The following is a 12729-nucleotide window of genomic DNA, read 5'->3' as shown; positions in this document are numbered from 1 at the left end:
ACATGGGAAAATATTTAGAATCTTTGAATATGTAGTTCCCTTCTTCAATTATATATACAACCCTATTAAAACAATTTCTCCGAGAGAATATCATGTTCTCCCAATATGTAACTACTGTCAGAATGTCAAATTCACATCAACTGTACAGGTTCGAGCTCTGGAGCAGCAGAATGTCAAATTCACATCAACAATATATTGCAAAACATGTTACAAAGAGAAATGTAGCTTGGAATACATTTGAGATTTGATGTTGATTTCTCTAATAATAAATCTGCAGCTCCAAGCTTAGATCTTCACCAACCTTCCAGAAAAAAAAATGGTAATTAAGGATGGTAACAATGCTAAAACTCAAATTTTAAGTGTAGCAGCAATAGCAATTAGATCAAGGAAAAGAATGTCACACCAATGCTGTATGGTTAATTTTGATGCTTGAGTTGAGGAAACAGTCCTAGAATGTGCTCTGGCATGAAGTCATGTCGTGTCAAAATCCCAATAATGGGAGGCCTCTGCAAGAAAACAGATTTCAGGTTTCAGAAGAGCATTGACACTTCATTTAACAAGGCATGTTTGGGCAAGAAAACTTCAAAAATAAGATAGCACTACAATTCCTATATCTATTATAACCTAAACAACTTGAAGGAGAATGAGTAGCATTTAAGCTAGGTATATATCAATTCGGCTTAATCCAAACCCAAAAAGCCAATTGTTCCCACAGGGCAGATTAGCATGGTATTAAGAGTTCAATGGTGTACAAGCTCAATTTATTTTTCACCATTAACATTTTGTTTTACATCTTTTCGCATCTGGCTCAGGTTTGGGTCAAGATTTTTTTAGTTAAAATATGGGTTAGATTTTCTGACCTGAACTATTCCTGCATGGGTCAAAACTTTGACCTGACTTCGGTCATCGGATTAGAGCTCTATTTGGTCAAAATATTTTAAGTTCGGTTGAGTCATGATCTTGGATAAGATCTTTTCTATAATTAGTCTTTTTCTCAACACTAGTTGTTTAAATTTGGAAATTAACCGGTAAGAATTATAAATATTGGATTTGGTAGGTTAGTGTAGAGTTATTAGGTATCAAATTTCAAAATAGATCAGGCTAGGGTCAAATAGGTGACCAAAAATTATCCATGAGTGGGTATGCATCAAGAAGTATTCACCAGATGTTGGGTGAGGTTGGGTATAGGCTAAGGTTTTGTATGTTGGTGTCCTAACTTGACTTGATGCGAAACCAACCAAACCCGACCCATTGCCATATCGATTGGTTTATGAACTAGAGCCCATGAACAACCTTGGTCACAGTCAAACAGTGTAAGAAGACAGGGACACTCGCATGGTATATTTTATTGTAAAGATTGTTTGTTTGTGTTGGTCAACGTTTCTACATATCTAAACTGATCAATTTTTTTTTAATTTATTTATTTATAAAGATTGGACAAAGTCCAAAATCTGAACTGATCAAGTTAGAATGCAATCATCACCATCCACAATATAAATTAACATAATCAAGAAAATGCTGAAAAATTTTGACTTCAGAATTTAAGAGGTCAGAAATTACAAAAACTTTATCACAAAATATTTATTTACTATCTCACTTGAGAATATAAGCAGAACATAGATCAAGAAAATTGCTCTTGCACATTCAAATATATGATCACTTAGGCTGATATCAGGTATTGGCATAATGTAAGCGCAACAAAGTCCAGAATTAGAAATAAGGAGGAAAGAATTCTTACCCCTGGTGTTTTTGGCACAACACATAGGTGTCTTAGTCCAAGCTCTCTGAAGAGCACTGCAGCCTTGGCTAGAGACATTGTTTCAATAACTGTGTATGGGGACCTATTCATAACTGGGTGGAGATCTACATACATTTCCATCTCCTCTTCATCAATGGCCAAGTCCTCAAACTTCAACTCCTTCCCAGACCCAGCTTTGGCAAAGTCGAAGGCACCGAACCTTTGATAAACCTCCGCCGGACCAGTTAAAACCCTGTCCTTAGTAAATGTCTTGCCTTTCAGCAGCACAAGCAAATGAGACCTCAAAACAAGGCCACACAACTCTGGTGCATCTGAAAAGGGTGGCTCATCAACCACTGGAAATCCATTATGTCCAGTTACCTTCAGTGCATGCATTATATTTGCCACCCGTTCGACGCTGGAAAAGGTAATGAGTGGGCCTGAGACTACATTCCCAGCAACCAAGTTTGTCATGTAAGGTTCAGCATGGGCCTCCATGTAAGGCAAGCCCTTCATTATGATAATCTGATCATAGACCCCTCTGTTGAAACCATCTGCTACAGTTTTGGAGATGAGGAGAACTAGCATCACCAACGGGAGCATTGGAAGGTCATTGGTGAGCTCAAGGAGTATAACACAAACTGAGACAGTCATCCTCATAGTCCCTCCAAGAAAAGAAGCAGCACCAAGAAGGGCAAAGAGGCCCTTATCTAGGCCACATATGGTGCCAAGAAGAGAACCTACCAGGCGACCATAGGAGGCACCAGCAAGTATGACAGGGATGAAGAGACCAGAAGGTACAGCAATGCCATAGGTTACAATGCCAAGGAAATATATGGCAGTGAAAAAAACGAAGAGAGACGAAATATAGAACTCATTGTCAGTGCCACTGCTGAAGAGAATGCGAATGGCATCACCACTGGTATTCAGGAAGAGAGAAGCAAGGTCATTGTAATGACCTTGGGGCATTGAAAGTTCTTGAAGTTGCCTGAGCGGCCAACGGTGGACAGTGCTCATGGAGACCAAGAGGACATGGGGTGCATTTGGCTAGCCAAGGGAGTCCATAGGAGCAGCATGATGTCAAGAGAGAGATGGTGACTGTCAGAAGGATCTTGAAAGGTGCACCTTTCCTGAAAATAATTAGACCCTGTCAGAAACAGCATGGAGAACAAGAATGGAGTGCAACTAAAATCTTTGGCAATGAGAGAAGATTTAAGCTAATGTCTAGAGTATATAACACAATCCAAGAATGACAACAACCAGCTAAGCAGTATTGAGACATACTCATTTATAATGCTATATGTGCAAAGGACCTTGTCCACGAGAAAGTTGTATAGACTTCCAAATATACCCCCAATGGCTCCAACAAATACAACTGCAATAAGATCTGGTGTGCTATAGGAGGTAGCAGTTGAACTCAGATCAAACATTATCAATCCTCCTCCTCCAAAGAGCCCGCATTTTCCACTCCGGCAGTACTCCCCGAAAGCTCTCAGTGTGACAGCAACCACGGCTGTTGTGAAAAATGTTCTCCAAAGAAGAGCACTTCGCCACCTAAATGATCAAAGAAAAACAGTTAAAATTTATAATACACTCTGCTAACTAGGCTTAGATACTCTCTCCAACGTGGATAAACAGTACAGGGTCTATGAAATACCAATTTATAGCTTAGATCTTATGAAGTAGATTTGTAGAAAATTTTGCACTGTAGTTGGCAATGATATATATGTATATTTAAAGATAAAACTGTATAAAAGTGGCTTGATTTCCAAATTTTCCAATTTCAAAAATTACCTTTATCAGGATACTCTGTTAAAGATATAAAACATTTCAAATGTAAAGCTAGTTAAATTTTCCTCTCGAAAGGTTTAAAACATGCTAGACTTCATAAAAGAAGGAATTATAATGTTGCTGGACTTTGAGAATGAAAAAAATGAGTAGATATAGAATGAAGGAACAAACCAACTCATGCTAACTTTTAAACCAGAAAATTTAATTTAGCAAAAAAAAGAAATGAAAAACTGGTAAAAGTGATATCTCAGTATATCTAGAGATTTAAAGCATTAACTTCTAAAAAATGCATTAAAATACTAATTCATTATTTTCACATCTTATTAGAATTCAGACTCCAGTTAAATTTCCTCGAATCTGAATTCTTCAGGATTCACATGCGTTGGCAGGTGCATTATAGCTAGAAGCTAGTTCAATATGAAATGTATCATTTTCTCCTTAAAAACAGATGAAATGAATCATTCTCTGTCATCTATCCATCCATTGCATTGGACGTACTTATAAGCGCTGCATGTATGTAACTATGTAACTGTGATAATCCGGCCTGTTGGGCCAAAAAGCCCACAAAGCCCATCAAAAAAAAAAAAAAAAAAAGAGGATGAAGACTCCCAACGGGAGTCTTCTTCTTCCCTAAGACCGATCAGGAGAAGAACTCCCCGGGGCCATCGAAAACCCCTGAAAAGAGCCCTATAAATCCCCTTCTCCCCCTCAAAAGCCAGCCTCGACCAGCCGTGAGATCTCCCTCTTTCTTCTTCTGGAATTCTCCGTTGAAGCTCTCGACCCTGTTTTTGTGTTCACCTCAATTTCTCGCCGGAAACCTCACCGAAGTCGAAGGTAAGCCCCGGCCCTCCTTCCTCTCCTCCTTCCCCTCCTTCCCATGGCTTCGTGCACCCTCGTCGGCCGTCGGGATCGTTGGAAAAATTGATGAAAAGGCGAGACCCTGTTCTACCCTGTTCGGTCGAGCCATTTCCTCCTCTTTTCGGGCCACCGGCACCACCGCCCGGGTGCCACACCCCTGTAGCATGACCCCCACCTCCCCACCTTCCTTCTCCGAGGGTTATGGCCGTCGGTGATCGGTCAATGACCGGAGAAATTCAAGAAAAGGGATCGGGTTTCCTGTTTTCCGATTTTTTTTATAAAACTCCTGCCGGCCGAGCCTCACTGTCGGCGATCTCTTACCCCCGCCGTCGGCTGCCACTGCTGGACCTCCAGCCATACCGCAGTACCTCGCCGGAGCACGAGCCACCAAGTTTTCCCCCGCCTCGTGTCCCTCCTCTGTTTCGGCCCAATGAAAGCCCGGGAAGAAGAAGAAGAAAAGAAAAGAAAAGAAAAGAAAAAGGAAAAAGGAAAAGAAAAGAAAAAGGAAAAAGAAAAAGAAAAGAAAAGAAAATATAAAATAAAAAAATAAAATAAAAAAAAAATAATAAGAAAAGAGAAAAATTTCCTCTCTCCCCTCTTTCTCTCTCTTCTCTCTCTATTGTCTCTCTCTAAAAAGAAAAAGAAAAAAAAAATATATATATAATAATAAAAAATATATGTGAGAGAAAGTTTTTCTCATCTCTCTATTAAGTCTTTCTCTCTCTAGAATTGGACTTTCTCTCTCTACCTTCTCTCTATATTTTCTCTCTCTAGATTCTCTATCTATTTTCTCTCTCTAGACCTTTCTCTCTCATTATGGATTTTGTCTCTCTAGAATCATTCTCTCTCTGATTGCATCACAGACCCTAGGATAAACTTGAGATGAAAATATGATGATCTGAGACTGCTCCAAAATTCGTGCAGTAGATTAGATCCTGATCCGATCCTTCTTCGAAATTGATAACATCGATCATGGTTAATCCATGTTAAGTCATCCTGATATAACCTCTGATGATCTCAATCATGATTGTCACTTTTAAAGGATACGAAGATTCTCTCTCCACTTTCTCTCTCTACTTTCTCTCTCATGACCGACTTTCTCTCTCTAAAAAAAAAGTCTATGAATCCTGTATCAAGTCATGCCTTCATCTTTTAGAAGCTTATATTAACTCTAACAAGATGATCTGAACTTGCTTTGATATCCGTGCTGTATGTCAACCTCATCTGATCGTATCAAAGATCTTTCAAATTTATTATTAAAGAACCCTATTCATTGATCTTGACTTTAATTCGATCTGTGCTTCACGATTTCTTGATCAAGTCACTTGAATCTGATTCTCAGATAAGAGATCCTGAATTACTTTGGTATCTGGATGGTCCGACACATCCGGTCAACAGTCCTATTTTTTTATGATTTAATCTTATTATATTTATAGAATAGAAATTGATAATGATTTGATATTTTAAATAGGATTAGCTGATTCTTCTAACAAAGTCTGAAGATCTAAGATGAACGAGGTAAGTGAATCTTATGCTCCTTATTTATTTTTAAATGATCATGTTTTTATGCAAAGAATTACTATTGATGAAATCATAATTTTTCATAAAATAAGGATCGGCATATGTGATAAGAAAGAGCATGTTTTATTATGAGCATTGATTTTATGAATATGTCTTATGAAAATAGCATGATTATGAAATATGAATTTCATTGTTTTTCCATCTATGTATATGTATGCTTTAAGAAAAAGATATAATAATTTCAAAGGCTCTTAGATGGCTATGAATGAATCCCTTCGGAAGGTCGACATCCGGAGCTAGCATCCACACGAAACATGGCTCAGCCAGCGGGTATAAAGTTGGCACATGAATTAAGAACTCTGTCGATTAAGAAATATGGCCCTGTCACGGGTATAATAGTGACCTTAGCACGAATATCTGTGAGCAATGTTTTGAAATATGACCTGAATCAAGATGAAAATGATTTACGATTCATGATTGTGAAATATACATGATTTATACATGCATGATGAATTTATAACTTGTTTTGTTATATGCTCTATGAAATGCTTTATTTTATATTATCTGTTATTTTAAATATTGCATTATCATGAAAAACTTATGCTTGATCCGATAAGGAAGTACAAGTTCTACTTACTGAGTTAGTGTAGCTCATATTTTTTTGTTTTCTTTTTGTTTGAACAGAGAAATAAGGTTAGGATCGGCAAAAGGAATCCAAGCTTGAAGATCGGCATAGCAAGCTGAAAAAAAAAAAAATGACAGCAGAAGTTTAATTTATTTTATAATCATGGATTTGTAGTTATTCATGAATGTTGAGATTCGGGTTAGTACTTACTTTTGGATTTAGATGCTCTGAACCCATATTGGTTCGATTATTTGATGAATAATAGAATTGAATCTTTTTTATTTGACGGATTTTTAGATGATTATGATGAATTGGCTTCGTGTTATCGTGGGTTCCATCCCTCGGTAGCATGGCCGTGTTATGTCCCGGATTTGGGGTGTGACAGTAACAATGTCATAGGATCATTATTTTGAGTTTATAATAGACGCCTTCTGTATCTTATGATTGTTTCAGAAAAGCTGTATTTGCTGGGATTTTCTTGAACCATCTTTTTCTGTTTGGTGATAAAAACTCCTAAAAAAATATGATTTTTTTTTCCCTTGAAGAACCAGAGTTCAACTGAATGCAAAGATATGAAAGAAGAATATGAGAATAAAAATAAAAAATAAAAGCATTAGGATGATACCAAGAGGCTGCCTCTTCAAGGGCAAATAGGACCCCACCGACAGGTGCTCGGAAGGCAGTTGCCACACCTGCAGCAGCCCCACAAGTGATCAAGTCTCGTCGATCCCTATCATTTTTGAAGAATCTGAGCCATGTCCATGTCAGATGATACTTGCGAGATCCACCCTGACCAAGAAAATTTGCAATACATGCTCCTGTGTGCACCATAGGCCCCTCCTTACCCAACACAAATCCAGCAGAGACTCCACAAATGGAACCAAATATCTGTAGATCAGTGCATCAAATACACTCCAAAATTAAAGCCTTTGAAGGTAGGATAATGCCAGCAGACAACAGCCAGCCATGAGGATCCTTAAAAGAAAATAAGCTTTTTAGATTATTACCAGACCCAAAATCCTAGTGTGTGATGACATGGAGAAACTAAATGACTTGAGGTACTACAAAGTTTGAAAATCTTTCTGATCCTTGGCCAAGTTGCAAATAATAAATATACTCAAAGTATAAGGACAAGTTTGAATAGCTTGCTAAATAAACGAGATTGTGCTTATAATTTCATGCAAATTAAATATAAACTGACCTAGATGTCCATATGATGAAAGTAGCAATAACAGTTAAGAGTATTAAATCCTTAATATGTCTTTATGCTGACAATTTTTCAGTCCATGATAGGAAGAGCAGATGTAACTACTGTTTTGAGCATATTGTAGAATTTATTATGAGGCCTCTGTCAACATGGAGGTTCTGGGACAGACAAAAAGGTTATTGATGGTCTGGAGTGCTTCATGTGTGGTCCTTACAGAAGGAAGACAACTAAGCATGGTGGAGATGGGTTAAACTGAGAAGGCAGGAAAATTGTAAGGAAGCAATTGGTAACCCAACATATTTTTTGTCGATTAGGTTGGGCAGGTGACCAAGTGAAGTTCAAATCTGACCACTGCCAGGTCCCAATTATGATGACCATGACCTCTTTGGTGAACTGGCCATATGTGCTAATGATGAAATGGACCTCTAAAAGTACTGAGAGGTCACATAAACAACTTATTTTGTGAATGATCACTAACTAGTGTTAAGGAGATCTGACGGACAGGAAGATTTGCATGCTAATTCTGTGTTATAAATTTCTTTTCTTATGTACTGTATAAAGATAAAAACAGATATTGGATGCTTATGTGCATTGCATTTAACTCGTATCCTTATTTGTATCATATTTCTGCATTGATGGTGGCATGAGAAACATAAGACAAATAAAAGGTAAGGACTGGAATAACCTTCACAAACAGTGTGCTGGGAGCCAATATAGAGTGAGCATCGATACCATTAAGATAAGCTTTCACTTCAGGTATGCCAGATCCAGCAGCCGCTGGAGCAATGTAAGCACATAAGGCTGCAGCTGCTGCAGCTAATATTAAATTACAACCAGCATATGCCAAAAATGCTTCACGGTGCCTGCATTGAGATCACATAGTATTTAATTGGACTTATTGTACAGATGTGAATGCTATTTATCAAGCAGTAAATTTCAATTCCATTACAATGGATAAGATTACGTGCATTTGGAAGCTTTCAATTATTATAACTTGTCTTTTGCCTTTACAATGTTAAATGATTACAATCTGTTGTTTGACTGCCAAGTTATGTACAGTAATTGACCTGCGTAATTCACCAATATTGTCTTTGAAGTTATTGGTTGTGCCCCATTATTATTTTTTATCAAAAGAGAGAGAAAAAAGAAAAGACTAATCAAATTATGGAACATTAGTTTGTGGATAGTTTATGACATTCATTCATATGTTTATGTGTATGCAACACATTAATCCTTACAGTTGAGAAAGTGTTTATGACTTCTTACTTCTAATGTTTGAGATGAGCAAAAGATCAGCTTCTCAAATTCCTGAGATGCTCATACTTTTTCAACTAATCAAATGATAACAAATATTTGCGTTCATTTGGGTTCCACAGTACACAGTGCCCAATCATGCTTAGTGGATATTCCAATAGACTTTAACCAGCGGCAGTAGTATTGGCATATGATTGTGTTTCTACAAGGTGGTCATGCCAAGAATCCAACTAATAAATTGCACTGTTAAGTGGGAGGTGATGTATTGCCTTTAAAATTTGGAGACTAGAGGGGTCCTCTGACTCAAGGGCACGAATGTTGTATGTAGACTCACTCTAGTCACTTTGACCCCGCAATAGAATCACACAAAGTATGCTAAACAGAGATAACCAGGTGAATAAATTTGTTTATGACTAGATGTAAGTTTTCTAACAAGAAACCTATCATTGGCATTTGTCAACTATCATTGTTATGACAGTGATGTGATTAGATATAAAATTCTAGTATCAGGTAATTTGTCAACTGCATAAAATTTTAAATATATGGGTTTATTAAAGTTAAGCACCGATGGCTTGTTCTGTTTATTTGAACTAGTTTATCCAAAACCTAAAACAGAGTTTTTTTTTTTTTTTTTGGAAACACTGTTTTGGTTGCATTGGCTTAGGGAAAATTAACAGGTCGAAGAACTTGAAAAATAGAATTTTATCTAAAAAGAGGATTCCTTTTTTTCTCATAAAACCTGTACACAAGATCAGCTCTTTTCGATTATATGCTTTATTTAAAATGTCAGACAAGCAAATAACCTAATAGCCCCCTAGTATCATTGAAGATTGCATATTTTGATTTTGACAAACACTAATGTCCTAATGCTCATGATTTATGACAGCATTCCTAATATCATTTGAGCAAGAGAGAGAGAGAGAAAGAATGGCTGAATTCTAATAGGTTCTTGAGATCTTCCACATGTCTTTATATCATGGACTTAGCAGCTCCATGTTCATGGGTTATCCTCCATGTGATCTTCTACTTCATAGCAGGGATGATAGTTACAGAAAGGAATACTTCTATACTTGGAGAATTACGGCCTGATGTGTGCCAGAACATGAGCATGTTTCTAGGATTTTTTTATGATAATGTAGGTCCCTGTTCCCTACAGGACTCATGTGAAATGTATCATACGTTCTAGATTTTTCATTTACATGATTAAGAGAGCAGTTAGATGTGATTCTACTACTGTGTACGGGAATTACTGCATCCAACAAGATCATATACCTATCAGCACTAATCTACTGAACATGTCTATTATTTTGTCTTGTATCATCTCAGCAAAAATTTCCAAACTGAGCAGCAGTTCAGAAGATATTGGCTTGTCCACAACATGTCATCTATAAATAAATATGTTAATATTTGTGTTAATCCTAGAAAACTGCAATAATCACATAAGATTCTAAATTAGCAATAAAATGTCAAGCTAATATCCAATGTGAAACATGAAAGACAATGCAATTGTCATCATTGTAGTATATTGGATCAAGTTTTTTTTTGAACCTATGAAGCAAGAATATCTTATTGTCTTCTAAATTCCTTGTACTGTAATCTGCGATAGCTCTTTAAGAAGTAAAAGGATCTGAATATATATGCTGGATAACAGAATTACACCCCATGCAGTAAAAGGATATGAATATTTATGCAATGGAATTTAACTCATTATTAGTTGGAAACAATTTGAAACCTATGGTACACTTGGTGGAACTCATATTATATCCATAAGTAATAGCAGGAGATTAGAGAGCTTACCTTTCCTTTAGCATAAGATAATTAGTCAGCAACAATTTGAAACCAGCAATATTCTCAACCGCAAGGTTGCTGAAGAAGCCAACCAGCCCAGTAGCCAGGCCAATCAGAAGAGCAAAGGTCCACTTCAGGACTACATATTGAAATATCTGAACTTTTTTCCTCGACCTCCAGTCCTGCTTATATAGATCATTCTCTACAATCCTGAAAAAAAAAAAAGTAAATATGTAAAAAGTTGTTCTGGTAAAAGCTAAATATCTACATGCTGAAAGAAGACAGGAGTGGTCTATGACTTCTATAACAACTAAATCATATATTGAATGTTTTCTTGATCTGGCAATGATGTATTCACCACTTTCGCTGGTCATTTGCACGAGGCACTTATATAAAACTCTATGTTTAAACTGATCAAATATGCAGCACTAGAAAACAAGGCAGAAACCTTCATAGCTTACTTCTCAACCTAGTGATGAAGGATAAAAAATTCTTGGCACAAACCAGGTCAGTTTATCCATGGAACAGACAATAAGCATAGAAATATTTATAAAAATTGTGCACATAATTAATTTATGGAATACAAACAAAAAGAAGTTTATGCTAGCAGTCCCATCAATCGAACGAAAGGAGGATATGTAATTCATGCTTCATTAGCATCAACAGATCCATTAATAACAGCTTACCGTTCAACTTTTCCAAGATTTTCAGACCACAACTTCTTAGCAAGTTTACAGTTGTGAGAAGGCAGATTTTTTATACCATTAGAACTGAAGGACATAATGTGACAAAATCATGCCTACAAGAGAGAAAAAGTGTATGAAGTCGTTGACATACAACTCCACTATCCAGAGGTGGAAACAACTTCCCATTGATGGAAGTTCTTAAAACAGGATTCTATAGGTTCCTGATGATCAGGAACCAAAAGTAAGGAACATCAGCCACTACAATCCATCAATAACAGAGTAACTAGCTATCGATAACAATAATAAATTCATAATAACGGGACAAGAAGAAAGCATATACAGAATTGGTTAGATGCTTCTCTTGCAATTGCATGGGAGTATCATCATGCAAAAGAATCAGATATAAACACAATAGTCATGTTGTCATCCCACATCATTATAGATAACTTCGATAATTTACTAGGCTCAATAGCATTGGACATAAACTAAAGAGTCTGTAGCATTGAGATTATATCGAAAAAATAACTGCTAAAGATCGTTGGAGTAATGCGGCAATGCATAATAATTCATAAGACCGTGGGTTCTCATGTTTCATATTCATCGACAAACACAAAGACATGATTCATAGGAGGGAAAGGGATCGTCATCGATGGCTTACTCGTAGTCCAAGCTCTCAATGGGGCTGACGTGGCGCCGACGACGGCGAGCTGGGAGGCGGTGTTCATGGTGCGCCTTCTCAGAAACGGCTCTCTCATCCCCATCTCCATGTCCTCCTTCTCCCCTCCTGCTCCTCCATGTCCCCCATCACCTTCTTCTCTCGCCGGCAATGCCATCGCCCCTCCCTTGCTGCTCGCCATGTCCTTCTCCTCTCCTCCCTCCATTCTCTTTTAACTTCCCTTTTCTTCTACCCGTACACAAAACGAACTTTTTTTTTTTTTTTTCGGTCCTGTTGCTTATATGAGGTAAATAATTTATAACGATGCAATTATATTCAAATTGTGACTTATCATATTTATCTTTGAATATTTTGAATTAAGAAACTCAATTATATCCGAATCATTACTTACCATACTTATCTTTGAATATTTTGAATTAAGAAACCTATCCATAAATAAACAAGGGTGACAACGGGCATATATGGATCGGATTGATCAATATCCATAACTGCCTTACTAGCCAAAATTCCATATCCATACCCGCTCCTTACCCTCTCGATTCGAGTTGGACCGGGTCGAGCTTCAAGAATGAATTGGGTCAGATC

At 37.1% G+C, this 12729-nt stretch overlaps 1 pseudogene; it reads right to left on the bottom strand.

Annotated features, from left to right (window-relative positions):
- Positions 1–416: 416 nt before the first annotated feature.
- On the bottom strand, positions 417–12349 carry LOC105035771 (chloride channel protein CLC-c-like; annotated as a pseudogene).
- Between the last annotated feature and the right edge of the window lie 380 nt (positions 12350–12729).

Source organism: Elaeis guineensis, chromosome 1, assembly GCF_000442705.2.
Source record: "Elaeis guineensis isolate ETL-2024a chromosome 1, EG11, whole genome shotgun sequence".
In the NCBI taxonomy this organism is placed as follows: domain Eukaryota; kingdom Viridiplantae; phylum Streptophyta; class Magnoliopsida; order Arecales; family Arecaceae; genus Elaeis; species Elaeis guineensis.
The sequence above is the reverse complement of the archived record's forward strand: the minus strand, read 5'-3'. Positions and strand labels throughout refer to the sequence as shown.